The sequence below is a fragment of the Sinocyclocheilus anshuiensis genome, unplaced genomic scaffold (genome assembly GCF_001515605.1).
Source record: "Sinocyclocheilus anshuiensis isolate Anshui unplaced genomic scaffold, SAMN03320099.WGS_v1.1 scaffold1100, whole genome shotgun sequence".
Taxonomy (NCBI): Eukaryota; Metazoa; Chordata; class Actinopteri; order Cypriniformes; family Cyprinidae; genus Sinocyclocheilus; species Sinocyclocheilus anshuiensis.
In genome coordinates this window covers 899,070-917,821 of record NW_015552633.1, presented here as the reverse complement: position 1 = coordinate 917,821, position 18,752 = coordinate 899,070, and the positions used below count along the sequence as shown (strand labels likewise).

At 37.3% G+C, this 18,752-nt stretch overlaps 2 long non-coding RNA genes across 2 annotated transcripts in view; both read right to left on the bottom strand.

Annotated features, from left to right (window-relative positions):
• The window catches only part of LOC107666647 (uncharacterized), a 37,699-nt gene extending 34,442 nt beyond the window's left edge, over positions 1 to 3,257 (bottom strand). Inside the window, exon 1 of the long non-coding RNA XR_001631700.1 lies at positions 3,183 to 3,257. This is a non-coding gene — a long non-coding RNA (uncharacterized LOC107666647). The remainder of the gene's footprint in view (positions 1 to 3,182) is intronic.
• A 1,613-nt stretch (positions 3,258 to 4,870) lies between these two features.
• The window catches only part of LOC107666648 (uncharacterized), a 14,513-nt gene continuing 631 nt past the window's right edge, over positions 4,871 to 18,752 (bottom strand). The window contains exons 2-3 of the long non-coding RNA XR_001631701.1: positions 18,370 to 18,402; positions 4,871 to 5,002 (exon numbers count right to left, since the gene is read on the bottom strand). This is a non-coding gene — a long non-coding RNA (uncharacterized LOC107666648). The remainder of the gene's footprint in view (positions 5,003 to 18,369; positions 18,403 to 18,752) is intronic.

The window sequence follows — 18,752 nt, the reverse complement described above, 5'->3', positions numbered from 1 at the left end:
ACAGTAACGGTTGCAAGAAAAACACAAAAAGAGTAAACGTCCATTTCTAAATGTGTACTAAAAACGAAAAGCCGGAGACAGGCAGCTTAAAGCTGCGACGAGCGCAAAAAGCTGGGCTAGTTTGCTTGAAAGAGCAAAAATAGAAATCTAAGCCGACTGCTAGTTAATAGAATAAATATGGTCATGGTGCTACTGTAATCTGGAGGCAGAGGGGGCTTTGTCACAGAATCTTGCCCTTATAAAGACACACGGCGCTTCGGCCTCCATCTGCGCTTGATGAGAATTACAACTCCCATTTAGATGCAAATACAATTAGCTCTCCCTGCCGTGCACATTAGAGCCCTTAGCAAACACAAGTGAGGTTTTTCTCTGCCACTTAAGAAGGCATCTGTGTCCCCACGCGCAGCGCAGGTGGAGGAGGGGAACGTGGCGATGCCAGTCAGCACCGGTTGGCACGGTGTCAAGATTCGGTGAGTAAACACCTCCGACACCTGGTAGCTTATCACAATATGCCACATTATGAGGTAATTAGCAGAGGTGGCACCTCTCCACTTCAGCATCAGTGCTAGGCAAACAGATGCAGGAGCACACACGTGCAGATAAATATTTGTTCTGACAGCTTGACACTTGAACGGGAAAATATGTATCTGGAATTTGACGTCGCACTTTTGCTTTGATAATTCGCAGCGGTGAAGTGCGGGTATCAGGCTTAGTACATAATACAGTCATTAGCGAAATCCCGAGTTCATTAACATGCAGACGTTAATGCGGCGACAAACGCGAAACATCTTGTTGGCACATTTCCAGCGAGCACTCGTAGTCCCTTTGATCAGCACGTGCGGAATCGAGGAGAATAGGAACGCACAGCCCTAGTAGTCCACGAGGTTAATGATATTATTGCACCTATCTGCATATTTAATTACGATCCTTGTTAACGATAAGTGCTGTTCATTCAATTTGCTTCATTTTGTAGCTGGCACGTTTTCAATGGGAGCCTGCCAGCCAGGCTGTCGGGGAGTAGACACAATTAAAACTGCATTCATCGAATCTGTAAAACAGATGCTAACAATCAGGTGCTTTCTCTCAACAAGATCTCTTCAATCTTTTATTACCATTATGCCAGTTAGACGTAATTATCCCATTGCCAGCTCATGCCAGCTCGCTTCTTATTCCGGAAGGTTGCTAGAGTGTTCGTCTGAAGTATCAACAGCAGTGGGGCTCTTAAAACACAGACACATTCAGTGAAATTAAGCATTTTCTCATTAGCCGGAGGCTATTGGGCTTATAAATTATTCATTCCTTCCTCACAAAAGTACATTAATCAATTATGAAGATATAAAGAAATTAAACATGGGGAGAAAGACAAGACTTTCATATTAATATGAAGACAGATAGTACTGCTACCGCTTGAAAATCAATACTTCTGTGAGTAATCTGCACGCTTCGGCGGCAATATGAATGCGTAATCAGATGTGATCTCGGTTCTGGATACAGAAAAAGGCTTATTCTTTTATTGGTCGCTATATAGAGCATCTGCAAAAAGAAAATTAACCCTGTAAGTAAATAAATAAACAAACAAACAGGAGAAACAAATAAAATCACCCTTGTAAAGAAGCGAAAAACGCTGCAAGTGGAAATTCTGGCAGACACACCACCAGGGACCGTAGCAGAGCGAGCCATGCAATTGGTTTGAACCCTGTGCTGCACAAATTTGTTTTTAATGCATTTTTAAAGTTTTACTGCCATTCAAGGACACTCAGGGAATAAAACTCATCCATTCAAAGTGTTGACCTGATTGGTGTTAACAGCTGAAACAAATCTGCTTGGCTCCATCAGCACTCCCTGAGCTAAGAGACACAACCCTGTCTCCTGTCAAAGGCCAGTCTAGCTGCGAATCAAATATTCTGTTGGACAAATCATTTGCAGTATAGCGACCAAATAACTGCACTATGTAGGAATAAAATGATTCAAACATTTAACAATTCTGCCTGTATGTGAGTAACTCTCTGTTGTTCTGATTGAAAACATTGTTTTAGACTTTTGAACCTGTTCATGCTTTGAAAATGTTCATGCTTATAGAAAACTTTTTAAATAATTACTTACAAATTTGGGCACAAAGTGAGCCAAGACTAAAAAATAAAAAATAAATAAAATAACTATATTGAATTAAATTACAAATAAAATAAAATATAAAAAATAAAATAAAATTACAAATAAAATAAAATTTCAAAATAAAATAAAACAAAACAAAACATGTTGTAATACTTTCCCCTAACGCTTATTTGCAGGCATGAGAGGGAATATAAAAAGGTGAGACATTCTGCATTTTGGCTTCATCTTGTCTCATAACACTTTTGGAAAATATTATCTAACACAACAGCGCTGTGAATCATTTTCCTAAAACCATATAAAAATCATTACCCCCAAGCTGCTCGAGTCAAAATCACACAGATAGAAAGACGTGAGACTCATTTTAGATCTGTTTGTTCAAAGCGCATCATCTACGCATCATCTACGTCATGTTACTCAAAGATGCGTCCTGACTGATGAGGTCACAGGAAGTTGCATAACCATAATTCCCTTTATGCCCATTCCTGATGCCCTCATTACTGTCCAGAGCCCATATCAGAATGTTTATCTCTGTGCTTTTGGAGAAACAGTGATAAATCCATCCTCAATTAAAGATTATATGTCAGAGGTGCTGGGCTGAAATTGAATTAAAGGGAAAAAAAGGCTCCTTAATATCCAGTTGATATATCCCTGCAGGTGACGGCTGTATCATAAAACCTTTTCTTCTTGCTTAGCAGACAACTGCTGAGCCTCACTGAGATTCATCTGTAAAAGCTACAGTACTTACAACACCTTCACTCGCCGAACTGACGATATCATTGTCCTGATAGGCTAATTCACTTCTCATCATACTGGTTTATTGAGTATAACACCATTTCAATTTCTGGTTCTGTGTCTGGAAAAAGGGATTTTTTTTTTTAGTACTGGGCATAAAAATCGAGTGCATTATAAGGAGCTCTATTCACTGCTTATGATCATAGCCAATCAGTGACCCTGCTGTGAGTTTCTCATTAAAAACCTCATTTTTTGGATGTGCAGCAAATTAATGTCACTCTGTGCAATACAGCTAAAGGTTATAAGGATGATGGCTGTATTTGCTTTTACACACTCACCTTTTACCAAAGTGTGTGTGCCTTTTCTTGCAGACCCTCTTGCGGTGGTCAAATACTTGACTTTCTCTTCTTTCTTACTTGCACCACCTATCAAGTCACACAAACACACACGCATGCACATCACATCAAAAATAAATATTCAGATCAGCAGACATCTGTCAGTGCATCTTCATGCTCAGAATAGGGTGAGCTCATAGATTCTGCCATTTGCTTGATTACAAAGGACCTTGTGTGAGCAAACAGACTCTTTTGCTGGATTGGAGTAGACTTATAATGATGGAGAGGAGGAAGGTAAGAAGGCAGACAGAGTTTAAGCAGCCGTGTTCCTCTGGGAGGAACGCAAATTAACCCTCGCCTCATCCTGCCTGCCTGCAGCATCCTCATGTTTAGTACCCAGTTTAGTGATGGTGGCATCTGTACTGATGATCTGCATCATATTCTGCATTTCCAGAATCTAAATATCACCATCTAAATATCAAATTCAAAATTGCTTTATTTGCATGACTGTAAATAATTCAATATTGCCAAAGTTTGGAATATATGTACAAAAAGATCATAAAAATAAAGATCACAATAATAGAAGAAAATATTTAATTGAAATGAAACTTAATTTCAATAAATAGTGTAACAAATTAGAACATGTGTGAATACATTTCAACATATAATATATTATACATTAATATTAATATAAAACAACTTAAATTATGAATTGTTTGTATGTGTATGTGTGTATATATATATATATATATATATATAGTAGTTCATTGACAAGCTACGCAAAATCGTGTTCATAATCGATCTGCGATAATGAACGCGATATTGCCTAATTGTCAGTGAACTACGGCTCTGTGTAGTAAATGCCGCTCCATCTGAAAGCAGGTGATGGAGATTTACTACTAATCACGGAACCGGCTTTACTGACGAGATGTGCATGACAATCGCATGCGATTAATTGCACAGCCCTGCATTATATAGTATAACATATATAGTCATATAATATTTTCAGTCAATGTTTTCAAAAATATTTTAAATTGTTTTTTCATATAACTAAGCAAAAATAGCAACATCCACTAAAGTATGCAAAATTACTTAAAAATCACTTTTGTTCACTTGTGATATTGTGATACAAATATGTAACTAACAATTTCCATCTTTAAAAATAGTTTTTTTATTTTATATTTAGGAGATTTAGAAATTTATGGGAGAAATTCAAACTGGTCATCATTCGAAACCTTTGCTTGGCCAACGGCCAAGAATATTATTTTAATCAGTCTAATTTTTCATGTAAGAATGTATACGGTATGTTTTCAAGTGCACATGCTTGATATTGGAGGCTGTGCCAAATGTGACAAGAACACACTGTTTATATGTAGGCTTACCGCAACCATCAATTTATGAAGACATAACCCACAGACAATAAAACAGCAGTGGTTTTAATTTGGTGACACCTCATATGGAGGGGTAGGAGGCAGTAAAAGCAAGTCTCAGTCGAGATGCCATTTCGAACCTTCAGGGTTCACAATATTTGCCTCTTGTCGCAGAACGAAAGCGCTGCCTAATACACAACACATGTAAGGCTTAGAGCGCAATCAGCATGGAATATTGTTAAAATTCAACAGCATCTAAAAGTTGTTTCTATTCAATCAAAGAGGACGGAGGGAAAGGGATTTTTGTCGTCTCCGTGCCTCATTCTTCTTTTGTGCACTGTGGAACAAAGGAGTCTTAATTTCCTCTTTCAGACTTTGAATAATCCTGCTCTTGGCCTTGAGCTGTTTCCTCAGATCTTCCACCTGAGCCTTCAGAGGTGCTCTGGCTTTGGACTGAAAGAGAGGCCACAGAGAATATTAAGTGCAACTTGAAGCCTTTCAATATTTAAATGCGCTTTGAGATGTAAACAGCACATATTTCAACCATAGATTTCGCTTATGAAAACACACGCAGTACAAATATACATCTAACATTCACATTTTTCCTCTCAAAATGATTCAAATTAGCAACTATACTTAAAATATACTTAGCAGTAGAGCATTCGAGCTGTAAAAACAACATGCACGCTTTCAAAAGATGCCCGCAATTTGCGTGAGACATTTATAAGGAGCCATTAGTTGTTCTTGTGAAAAGCTGACTAAAATTGTTCCAGACACTATTCTGCTCCTAATGGTACCTCTGTGGCTTTGTTAGAGTTTCAAAGGTAATGGGGCTCTAAAGAGAAAGTCTTAATGAATCTCCCAATCTGCATTGTATAGTTTGTATAGTTTTTTCCCCTTTCTTTTTCTTTCTTTTCTCCTCAGAACCCCCTGGTGAGCTCCATAATTACTATGTAGTGAGTAGGGCATTCTTTATGCTGTTAATTCTGTGTGGCCCGTGTGTCTCAGTCCCCTCCTTCTTATGCTGTTAATTCTGTGTGGCCCGTGTGTCTCACTCCCCTCCTTCCTGCATCATTATTGTCACACTGTCACTCACCGGGCGGCGGGCGTTCAACCACACACCTGGAGTGCAGCGGAATTGGGGTTGAACCGCACACAGAGCACAAACGCCCCACGAAAACAACATGTATGACTTGTGTCTCTATAGTCATTATTTTTAGTACACAATGAGGCAGCTTATGTGGGACAGCTGTTTAGTGAATCCCGCATTTTATTCACTAACCACCTGCAATCTGGCTTGACCAGGTGCTATCTGCACTGATATATGCTCCTTGCATATTTCAATTAAATCATTGTTTTAAGCATGAAAATGTCTCCTTTCTATGCTAATTAGGCTTGTTATACTTTGATCGTGCCTTATTCCTCAAGAACTACTCACTATTTGCTATTCAACAACATTATTTCCACATAAAATAATACTTATAGCAAACATGGCAGCACTGATTCATCAAATGATATAAAAAAGCATCATAAAGCAGGCATATATCTATACCAGGATTATTATCATTAATCATAAAAACCATATGTGTCTGTATACATATATATTACTTGAAATAAAATAAAATAAACTTATTTTCTTTCATTTTTAACAAATATACACTAAAATAAAGTAATAAAAAATTATAAAAATAAACTAATTCAAAATATTAACATACACAATAATAGTATATCAATGATACTAAAATAACATGGATCCAGGCACAGATACAGTACACTTACAGGATTTTAAAAAGCTGTAAAGTTTACTAGATTACACCAAATGACTTTTTTTTTTTTTTGCATCATTTCCCGATTTTCCCAATTATTTTAGTGCCAAATTATATGCGCTAAAATAAAAACACATTTACAATAAAGTTCCGTTTAATATGCGTTAACGCATTGTTTACCATAAAATATTAAAAAATAACAATAAATAAAAATATTTTTCATATTTTTTTCTAGGTTAATGTTAATGTACAACTTAAAATATAAAAAATGCATATTACCTGTTAAAATTAAGATTAGTAAATGAATTAAACATATGATTGCTAATGCATTAACTAATGTTAAATTTTGAACTGTATTTTATTGTAAATTGTTACTACACTGTACAAAGTGATTACATTAAAGAGCTATTTCTACCTAATTCAACCCATAAAAATAATTTTATTTTTATAAATTAATGTATTTAATAATAATAATAATTCATTACATTTATATAGCGCTTTTCTAGGCACTCAAAGCACTTTACATTGTCAGGGGGTATCTCCTCATCCACCACCAGTGTGCAGCATCCACCTGGATGATTTAGATTGACTCAGAGATGTCAAATACTATTTCTGACTTGAATAAAATCAGCTCATGTTATAATTTTTTTTAAGTGTATAAATGTTGCTATCGGTGGCCGCAGTGAGCATTTAAACATGGCTGATAGATCTGAAAAATTAGTGAATGAACTGAAAGGAACTATGCTGACGCCTCTGTCCAAAACGCTATCAAAAACAATAAATCAGGTTGTGGAGTTGCATCCACTTTCACAAATACATGCAGAGCTCAACAGGAAGCAGTTAGGCCCTGACCGCTGTGACACTCATCAACAGCGATAAGGAAAGGAGAGGCAGTGGCTATGTTTTGGCAGATTTTGGACAGGCGATCCAGAGGGGCCAGGCAGCAGAGAGGGCTCTTGATGTGACAGAGCATGAGATGGAGGGTTGGAGGAGTCGGTGCACTTCCTTCACACTGAGCTCGGCTCCCTGAACCTCTCCAGCTCAGCACGACACTCTAAACTTCTCTGACAGAGCGGGCAGGCAGTGCCGGTTTCCTGATGAGCTCTGCGAAGCTGCTAGCGACAGCTGTCAAGCGCCATGCTATCAACCACCTCTTGACTGATATCCCAGCCACATCCTATAAATATTGCTTCTTAATGTTTCCACTGCAAAAACTCATGCGCCCCATGTTTATATTTGGATATGTAAATGGCAGCTTTATAGAAAACTAACACAGAGGCTCACGCAAGCTTCTTTTCCCCTGAATGCTGTCCCGTGTCATCAAAAGCATAAGGAGATAAACTGATGTGCGGAATGACGGCGGAATCAGGTGCGAAACAGAGGGGGGAATGTGAGACATGCTCTACATCATGGAAAGATTGAGGGGGGAAAAAAAAAGAGTAGGAAATCACAAAACATTAGTGGAAAGTAGTGCAGGTCTCAAAACAGTCACCTGATCTCTCGAGCTAATGAAGTGAAGTATCAACAGGGAGGACATAGATATATGCTTAAAGGAATTTAACCCTTTTTCACAAAAGGAGATATTTTTAACTTTTAAAGGTTAATGACATTCTTTATACACTGTAAGAAAAAAAAATCGTAAAAGGTACTGGTAATTTTCTGCCAGGACATTATTGGTTAAGTTTACGGACATTTCTTTTTACCCTTTAACACAATGCAATGCATAAAGAAAGTAAAACACCTGTGAAAAATCAATATGGAAAATTCCTTCATATTAACCCAGTACACTGTAGTCTACAAGAAAACCAGCTGACACATTCAAAATCTCTTATTTTGTGTTTAAAAAAGTACAGACACGGAGGACATTGATATACACTTAGTATAGTTATCCCCAAAATGAAAATTCTCTGTTCATGTTGTTCTAAAACTGATTGGCTTACTTTCTTTTGTGGAAACACACACACACACAAAGAGAGATATTTAAAAAAAAAAATGTCTTCTTTTGTTAATACAATACAAGTCAGTGGCATTCATCGTCATTGTAAAAACTAAAATAAGGAGAAGCCATACAGGTCTGGAGGAGCATGAGTGTTGAGTAAATGATAAGACTGCAACTACATTGCTTATTAAAAATGCACAACAGCCACATTTTAAATTTGATGTCCACTGTATAACAACTACAAAGCGATTCACAATGGACTTATGGTGAGAACGTCCCATTTTTAACTGAGTTTCAATTACTCACAATTACATCACGCATTCAAGCATTTTATCCAGTGGCGGTTGCCAAATATCAGTCATCTGACATTCATAGAAAAACTTGTGAAGTGTGAGATGAAAATGAAAGCGCTGTGAATAGACGAGAGGTTTTTGAAAGGTAACTAACTGCAGTCAATTTGAGTCCCATTTCCTCTCAGAGACATTTTCAAAAAGCAGCCTGTTCCACTGGCGGATTGTTCCAGGCTCTCCCATGCTGGGTAAAAGGCTCCTGTCTCTTTTCTTTGGGGCCCAGATTCCTCTCCGCACACACCCCTGACAGTCAGTCAATGCACAGGGGCCAAGGGAGGCGTGCAAATTGCCACTCTCAGACTCCGAAACCCAGAGGGCATCCATTTAGCCCTTCACTACAGCCGCGTGTGTGCGCAGGGGCGCCTGTGCATGCTAGCGTACATGTGCGTTCGCGCCCGGTGAACGCAGCCCCTTAACGTGTCAGTACATCAGCGTTCATGCCACCTCTGATGCCAAAATGATATGTGATTAATCATTCATCATGACATGCATATGCTCACACTTATCGCATCAAAAACATATGCCAAACAGAATGCGCAAAATTGCCCTAGACGAAGAAAAGACTACGATGCTACTCTGAGATCACCTAGTGGTATTCTGACTTCCAGACGTGTTATTATTCAGTTATTTGTAACAATTTTGTTTTTCATCTGCAAGAATCGTTGGAGATACCAAACAACCGTTTTGCAATTAACGTTCAGCACTTATATGTTAATGTTTAATATGCCGTAGTTTCACGTTGAAACACAATTTCCAAACATTAATGCGTTATAACGTGCCATGGTAAGTGGCGTAAAAAAAAAATGGCTTCCACGCACTAAGATAAAATTAGAGAACTAAACAGATTACATCATGTCAGGCTGACAAATGAAACAATCTGCTATATTTAGCAGCTCAGAATCTTAATGATCATTCAGCGCCCGGTGTTGTAGACCGGCGAGAGAAATGGTGGCGTGTTTTGTTGGCTGCAAAAACAGCTTCTCAATTTTTCAATCCGTCATTCTGCTCTATTAGCAAAGCCTAACACAATTAGTTATGAATATGCAGTAATAACATGCAAATTGTTCCCTCCCAATTGCCCCTAGGCAGTGGTCTTTGCCTCTCTAAACTCAATTCTTTCTACATCATTACAGAGGCATGGCATAATTCATCAGAACGGGGGGGGGGGAAACACCTTGGCCCAATTTCCTGCGCCTGGCTCGGGTAACCAATCGGCAACTGTTAACCGGAGTGTGACGGTGGTAGCGGGCGGCGTTAACCAAGCTTTTCCCTGGCACCTTCCCACTCTGTCACTTGTACACATCTCCCCTGGGTAATGTTAGACACTGCATTTGAGCCTGCCAGAACAATTAACCCTTCTGTTAATTAGAAGGAAATGTCAGACGCACAGATGGCACAAGCTGGCACCCAGCCATCCCGCCAACTGACGCTGAAAGAGGCTTCCCTGCTGCTGACAGCTGCTCTCTCGTATCCCAAACCAGCAGATGTCAAAACCCTCCAGCTGGGGAGGTCTGACGGGGGGTTCTGAAGGAGGAGGGTGGCGTAAGGAGGGGTTGTTCCACTCCCTAAGAGTGATAGCACTTTACAGCCATAAGATCAAAACATGAACAACATCGGCCAGAAATCCATTAAAAATGTCTCAGACCAATATGCATGATGAATGCATGATGAACCCAGATGAATATGCATTAAAACCTGCTTCTGATTGCCACCTGAAAAAATTATATAAAACATTTATATAAATAAATCTATAAATTTATCGCGTTTTGGAACCAAACTCTTCATATATATATATATATATATATATATATATATTGGTGCTGGGCAACGATTACAATTTAAATCGCGATTAATTGCATGATTGTCTGCGATTACTCGCGATTAATTGCATTATGCACAAAATTCAATATTGCATTCAAAAGTAGTGTATTGTGCACTTTTTTCCTTTAAAAAGTACTGCTATATGAACAAAAGTGCAAAACCCAACTTTTGGGTTAAAAATGTAATTGAAAAATTTAACCCAACAGTTGGGTTAGTCCATATTTGACCCAAAGTTGGGTTAAAACAACCCAGCATTTTTTAGAGTGTAGGAACAAATACCATCAGTTCAGAGCAAATCCAATCAATCCTTTTACAGCTCAAAATCTTATTATTTTTTATGATGTATTTACTGCATGGAATAATTTTATATCAGTGATTACTTTATTTCATTTTTTATTTTTTGGAAATTGATTCTTTTGGAAAACAAAACATAAGATTATTCATTTAAAACAAAAAAATAACGATAAGTCTGGTATAAATAGTGGATTATATCTCAACTGGAATATGATATATATAGTCCTACTGCCCAGAAGCGCTAAAAACACATAACTAACAAACAGGCAGATTAGGCATCAAAGTGAATACATAATAAGGTAAAGAAATATTTAAAGACTTCTTAGGACTCATATTTCTAACCACAAGAGGCTAATTCACCACCAGACGAGACTGACAGTACAAAAGCACCAGCCTAACATGGCAGACAAACACTACATCTAATTAGTCACTCCACACCATGCTTGGTGTTGTTTTGGAAAGCTGAGGTTTGACATTGGCCATGTAGGTGAAATATAGCGGTGTGTATTTGTGTGTGTGGGTGAAGGGTGCAGTGACAGGCGTCACTCTTGGGAAAAAGAAATCAATGCTGATGTTAATTACTCACAGGTCAAGTCCCCAAAGCACATGGCTCTTTCCCTCACTGGCCCGTTTTAGCTTTCGCTCCAACACCAGCAGACCTGACCCCTCACTCTGAGCTTAAAGGGATAGTTCACCAAAAAATGAAAATTCTGTCATTTACTCACCCTCATGTCATTTCAAATCTGTATGAATTTCCTTCTACCATCTAAAACAACCTCAAGGTGATTTTTGTGAGGAATCTCCTGACCACACTTTTCCATTTAATGCAAGCGAATAGGGTTTCGACGAGAAAAGGAAAAAAAAACACATACACACATTAATATATCACAAAATCGGTTCATGCAACTCGTGCTCTGTAATATGACAGTTCTATGTGGAAAAACATCCATAAGAGAATTAGCGACATCTGATTCAAAAATGAATCATTAATTTCAGCTGGATCTTCCCAATGAATCAATTGATTCAGATCCAATTCACAAAACAAAGGGATAGTTCATCCACATATAAAGATTCTGTTATCATTTGCTCATCTTCATGCTGTTCCAAACCTGAATTTGAATTTCCTTTTACCATCTAACACAACCTCAACGTGATTTTTGGAGGAATTTCCTGGCCATACTTTTCCATTTAATGAATATGAATAGGGCTTCGGGGGGAAAAAACACCATATATGTATCAAAAATGTAGTTTATACAACTCATGCTCTGTATTTCAAGACTTCTGAAGTAATATGAATCAACTGATCCAATTCACAAAACCAAACTGAATGATTTGCTCCCAAGTCAGACTGATCTAGTTCTCAAGTTCTCACTCACTGACTTCAGAGAAGATTATGAATGAATAAAATTTCACATTTCAGTTTGATTCTCACGCTATTATATGGCTTCCAAAGATCTGGAATGTAACATACAAGTCACACTGACCATTTTAGTCATTTTAGAGCTTGATTTACCCAGAGTGACAAGGATTTTTTTATTCTTTAAAAATCCACGTTTTATGGAAAAAAGGAACAACATGAAGGTGCGTAAATGATAACAGAATTAACTTTTTGGATGAACTACTCTTTAATATCTCTTAAAAGTACAGCCACACAAGCTGTCACCTTACAGTGACTTCCAGATAACTTGGCCACTCTTACCATCAAGTGCATCAGAGAAGCAAACATGGACACACTTGTTTTTTTGGGGCACAATACTCAGAGACAAGGGTCAAGATACAGCCATTAAAAGCAGGGTAATATTTTATGCATGATCCAGAGATGAAACTCCTTGCTATTATTTTGCTCTAATGCTTGACTTTTTAGGTCAGCCAAAACTCCTTTAACGCAGTCAACAAACAAGAGGGAACACTGATGGATCTTGTGCACTTAAAAAAAGAACACTCAGAAGGTATTACCAATTATGCAGCATTGCTGCACAAGCAACAAATTTACCTCCACAAACAACCATGTTAAGGATTTCTCCACTATTAAATTTCATAAGGGAAAAAGATTAAGGTGAAACTAGCTTTGCTCAGTGCACCTTGCAATTCTAAGTAGATTAATGTTAACAACAAAATGGAAACTGAGGGGAAAATTAGGTGTGTGCGTCATGTTTTTTTGTATCACCGAATGTGTGTGTGGCTGCATGTGAGGCTAATTAAGCAGAGGGACTGAGCTGCGGGACAGCTCGCTCATTGAAGGTGCACGCTTGATATTATTGTTGAGTAAAGCAGGATGGGGCGTCCACACTGGCATGCATTGAGGGGAATTAAACTGTGAGAGAGAAACAATAAAAGCAAGCTGGAGGAGCGAGGCATGGAGCACTTGCTTAAAAGACTAAACGGAAGGGTGATCAGGAAACTCAAGAGCCTCCCATTATGTGCTACGACTCAGACAGAAAATCTTACTGTCCACCGTGAAGAGACAATAACTGAAATTAAATTCCATACAGCCTCTCTCTTTGAGCCCCAGGAGGAATCGGCGCTATATCGGTTGCTCTGAAAAGCCAGAGCTGCTTTTCACAAGCAGTCTTGTTTAATTACGTCTAACTGTGCGATCTGACTAAGAAGGTGCTTATCAAGCCCTTTTTATTTGGCATTATTGTTCTTCCTGTCATTGTTCTTTCAGACAGCAATACAATAAATGCAGTCAAAACACGGATATTTGGAGATCGATTGTAATTATTAATTTCCCTTTGACCCAGGACATGAGATGCATGACAGTTTTTTGAATAATCTTCTTTACAGCTCCAAACAGCAAATACTATTATTCTCATAAGCCGTATCGCAACCACAGGTAACTAAATACGAAAGATCTGTGCTCTTTCCGTGAATACTACAAATAATGAAAAGTAAATAAAAATAAAAAAGACTTTGAATAAACAGTCTTTTCACACTCAAGCGCAAAAGGACAGTAAAAATCGGAAGGATTTACAAAGGCAGCACGCCACAGATGTCATTTCCTGAACAAGCAACATACACACCGCATTTCCTAGACATGACAAAAAAACTAAATATAAATGTGTCTGTTTTAGTTATTCAGATAAATCAGAAGAGGCTGAAATTAAGAGTTTGCCCTTATTGCTGACCTTACAATGCACTTAGTATCCTGTACTTGAATAATGCTGTCTTGGCTCCTCGACGCAATTTATTCTAACTAATGACCATCAAGAGCCCATAAATCAGCATTAGGTTCCTTTAAACTGAGCTGGTGACTCGGGCAGTGCACAGATAGAGACCGCCGTCTGATGCCTAACCTTGTATTGGCACCTCTATTGATTTTAATTAGTCTAATTAGTTCATTATTTCAGAAATCAAACGGAGCATTCATTAGACAGAGCTTTGCCCTAGTGATATAGCATTACAGAGGAATATGGTAATGAAGCTGATCAATTATCACCCAAAAAGGAAGTCATTAACAACCGAATTAACATAACCTCCGACAGTGACCTGAGAGACCCTTCCCCGAACAACCAGTCATCACTCCTGCCGATGCTGCTCGACAGGCTCGGGTTTGCTGCGGCTGTTGCCTGGAGGAGCTTCAATTAGTGCACACACCAGGCAACTGCACCTTCTTCTGTGCTGTGATTTCACAAACTCACCTCTTTGAGCTTGAGCTCCTCTGCCAGTCCTTCCTCCCCTGTGTTTATCATCCAGCAAAACACACTGACAAAAGGAAGCAGAGTGTTATTATCCTCCAACACCACAATGGGGTTGCGCTGAAGCGGGCACACCGACTCTTGTTATGACCGATGATGCCCCATGGGCACAGCTAGCGCACAGGCCGACTTGTCACGGCTAAAGGTACAGCAGCAGGATCTTGGCATGGGCACGTTGTACACAGGAGACTATGGCGAACCTGTCAAGAACAAACCCCACACAGCAAAGGCATTTTGGATCAGTAGTTCCCAATTGTTTTTGTTTTTTCAGGTAGCAGAATTTATATTGGACATCAATACAAACACAAAAATTATTAAATAAAAATTTAAATTGAAAAAAGTTAATTAATTTAAATAATCAATTTAATACATATGAATGAATATAAAAAAAAAATAAATTTTTTTTTTATATATATATATATAAAATAAATAATATTACATAAATTGAATCAATAATATAGTTTAAATAAATTTAAATGATACAATTATGAATAATAATACTACTTCTAATAATAATTAATTTAATAATAAATAATACATTAAATAAATATAATTTATAATAAATAAATTAGAATTAATGAAATGTAAATAAAATCAAAAATAAAAAATGGGCTTAAATTTAAATATTGATAAAAAATTAAATAATTACATTTTTTTTTTTAATGTTAAATTTAAATAAAACAAAAATAAACAATAAAAATATGTTAAATTTAAATAATAATAAATATTTACAAATTTAAATAAATAAAAACAAACATTTAAAAAATAAAGAATTGATATAATTTAAATGTAAATGAAAAAAATTACACTTGAATTTAAATAATAATAATAATACAATAAATAAATATAAATGTATTAATTTGTTAAATTGAAATAATAATGTGAGACTGGACCACAAAACCAGTTATAAGGGTCATTTTTTTTTAATTGAGGTGTATGCATGATCCGAAAGCTGAATAAATAAAAGCTTTCCATTGATGTATGGCTTGTTACGATAGGACACTATAGATACAACTATTTTTAAAAATCTGGAATGTGAGGGTGCAAAAAAATCAAAATATTGAGAAAATCGCCTTCAAAGTTGTCCAAATTAAGTCCTTATCAATGCATATTACTAGTCAAATATTAAGTTTTGATATATTTACGGTAGAAATTTACAAAATATCTTCATGGAACATGATCTTTACTTAATATTGATTTTTGGCATAAAACAAAATTCGATCATTTTGATTTATTTTGGTTATTTACATTTTGGTTATTGCTACAAATACACCCGTGCTACTTATGACTAGTTTTGTGGTCCAGGGTCACAAATATTAGATTAAATAAATTTAAATAAATAAATAATATATACACTGAAATAAATTAATGAATAAAATGTAAATTATGAAATTACATTTCATTTTCTATTAATAATAATTGACCTAAATTAGTAGTAGTAGTAGTAAATGAATGAATGAATTATATTATGGTTATATCATAATTCATATTTTGCATTGTGTTAACATTACCAAGAACTGCAAGCTGTCTCTCAAGTATTACTGGACTCACAGCCTTAAAAACAATAAAACAATGTTTTGTCTGCCTGTTAAAATTAAAATATAAACATAAAACAATTTTTATATGCTAAATATGTAGAAGCATCTGGTTAGTTGCATTTTGCTATTTGCATTTTTTTTCCTGGTGTTTGCAATCCGAACAGACCTTCAACCCATTTTCACTAGACCTGCTGTACGTGAACATTTATACTAACCTTCTACAACATTTCACTGATGTTCTGCATTCACACATGATGTGATAAAAGGAGAAGGGAGATGAAGAGGTGGAGGAGGCATATTATGCAGATCAAAGGCAGGGCTGCGGAGAGCAGAGCGGTTTGATTAGAACGAGTTATTGGAGGTGTTCAGGATGGAGAGGAAGAGGGAGCTGGGTCTCGTCGACTGCGGCCAGAGGGGCCCAGAGGAGCCACGAGGTCAAGTCGAACCCACTGAGTCGCATCAGTGTGGCAGAGCTGGAAATGAGTCCCATGCCGGCGTGTTGGATCAAAGCCTGGCTCCGTTGATCCCTCATGCCCAAAGGCCACCAGTCAAGGTGAAGCCAGAATTAAAAATCCTGAGCTCAAGGGCAGAAAATGAGTTTTGAAAAATGAATGAGGGACCGTCCCATGACTTTGGGGTGAGGGAGAAAATGGAGAGCGTGTGAGCGAGTGAGTGAGTGTGTGTGAGAGAACGAGGCAAGGGAATATAGGCATGTGACTCACATCCAGGCCGAGCATGTGTTGAGCACGATGGATCACTTATGTGAGGGGTCTAAAGTTGGTTTTCAGCTCCTGGATCTCAGCTCGCAGACAGCTACTGTCATCCTCCAGGCATGTCCGCTGATGGTCCAAATCCTGCCGAAATCACAAAGCCAACATCTCCAACCCCTCCCCACCTCTGCAAATCCAATCTGTCTAAACGAACACTTTAGCTTGAGCTTTGATATAAGCTTTTGAACATCTGCTCCCGGTTGGAGACCTTTTGGCCATAAGCTAAGCTTATCACAAGGTTGCTGGGGTTGATTAGGCTTATGTTGCATGCTGATAAAACACAACAACATGGCTATAAGTTCATGTAATTTCAAGTGGATATAGCTGAAACCATTAAAAAAAAACACACTATGTGCGTTTCAAACTACGACTGTTTGGAACATTCCTTTTAATCATGTCTATGCATAAAGTGATAGCAATAAGCAGCCGTATGCTTTGAAAAGCCCATTATTTCAAAACAATTACAAACCTACGAAATGGGTTAATAAATCTGGTTATATATTGCAACCATTCAATCAGTGCATTTGGAGCTCATATTACCAGGTTCGAAGCATTCTTTACATTGCAAGAGGCAAATAAGCAGCTTTTAATGCTCTGAATCTATTCAATTGCCAATTATGTACATTAGAACAATGGTTACTGCAGTCAAGGGACAACAGCATAATATGCCTCTGGGACAGCAGAGATGCAGTCTTCAATCTAATTCTGCTGATTCTTGAAAACATAGACGAATAGAAATGGAGTTCATATGCTACCCCGGCATCAATATTGTGTGGTCTAGCTAATGAACTCCTCTGTAAACTGAGTGGCGTTTACTGTTCTCTGAATTTTAGGGGCCATTTGCAGTGATAACAGCTTATATTGACTTTAGTCTAAATATTAGCCAAATGCATGTTATTTGTTGCATGACACATAGACTTATAACCCACCTACGTTTAACCTAAATTATCAATCTGACTTCTGTCAGGATGAATGGCTTTAAGCTAGGTTAGGTTCAACGGCACCAATGACCATACAGGGAGTTTAATAATTTACAATACATACTGATGAATTATTAAAATATCTATTAGCGGCGCACATACTAAATAGCAGTTAGTGCATATTGAGGAAGATAATGCGAATGTTCACCTAGAGAGCTACAGATCATGTTGTCCCTATTATCGCAGAAATTATTAGTAATCTTAATGTGTCTCTTCTGGGAAAAGGTCAGCTGTCCTTATTTGCTACACATATAACATGCGTGCAGTGATGAACTGTTGAATTCAAACTCTTTAACATTCTTTCAGCAATAAACACAGTATCCATAAATGGTGAAGAATCCACAAGAGGTTTCAAATTATTATCTTCACGAAACCTAAACATTGAGGACTTTAAAAGGCCATATGAGAGTGTGAATACTGTCCTATACACAATAGTCAGCAATCTTGTGTACAAACAAAATAGCTTTTGAAAAGCTGATCAACAGTCAATACAGTGTCTACACTTCCAGATGAACAGATTCTATATAGTCTCTATGTGTGCCAGACTATTGTAGTTCAAGTTCCTCTCTTGTAAACCACAGTTTTGTTAACAAGGACATTATACAAAAAAAAACATTTAAGGGATAGTTCACCCAAAAGTGAAAGTCTGTTATCATTTACTCACCGTCACGTTGTTTCAAACCGGTCTTTCTTTCTTCTGTAAAACACAAAAGGAAATACTAAGAAGAAACATTTCAAATGAAACCATAAATGTGAAGGTTGACTAAGGCCTGTCGGTGCCTAACATCTGTGTTTTACAAAAAGAATGCAGGTTGGGAATAACATAAGGATGTATTTTGGGATGAACAATTTAAATTCCTTTAACTGTCAGAATTGTAAGAACAAAATTCTATAATCTGCCTGATAATATAACTGATTTTAAAAAAAAAAAGCTGCTGTGTATGTGACTAAGAGAATATGCCACTGTTGCTTGCCATCACTGGGAGAAAAAAATAATCACTCATTATAACTAATAAATATAAACATAAACATAACACACACACTATA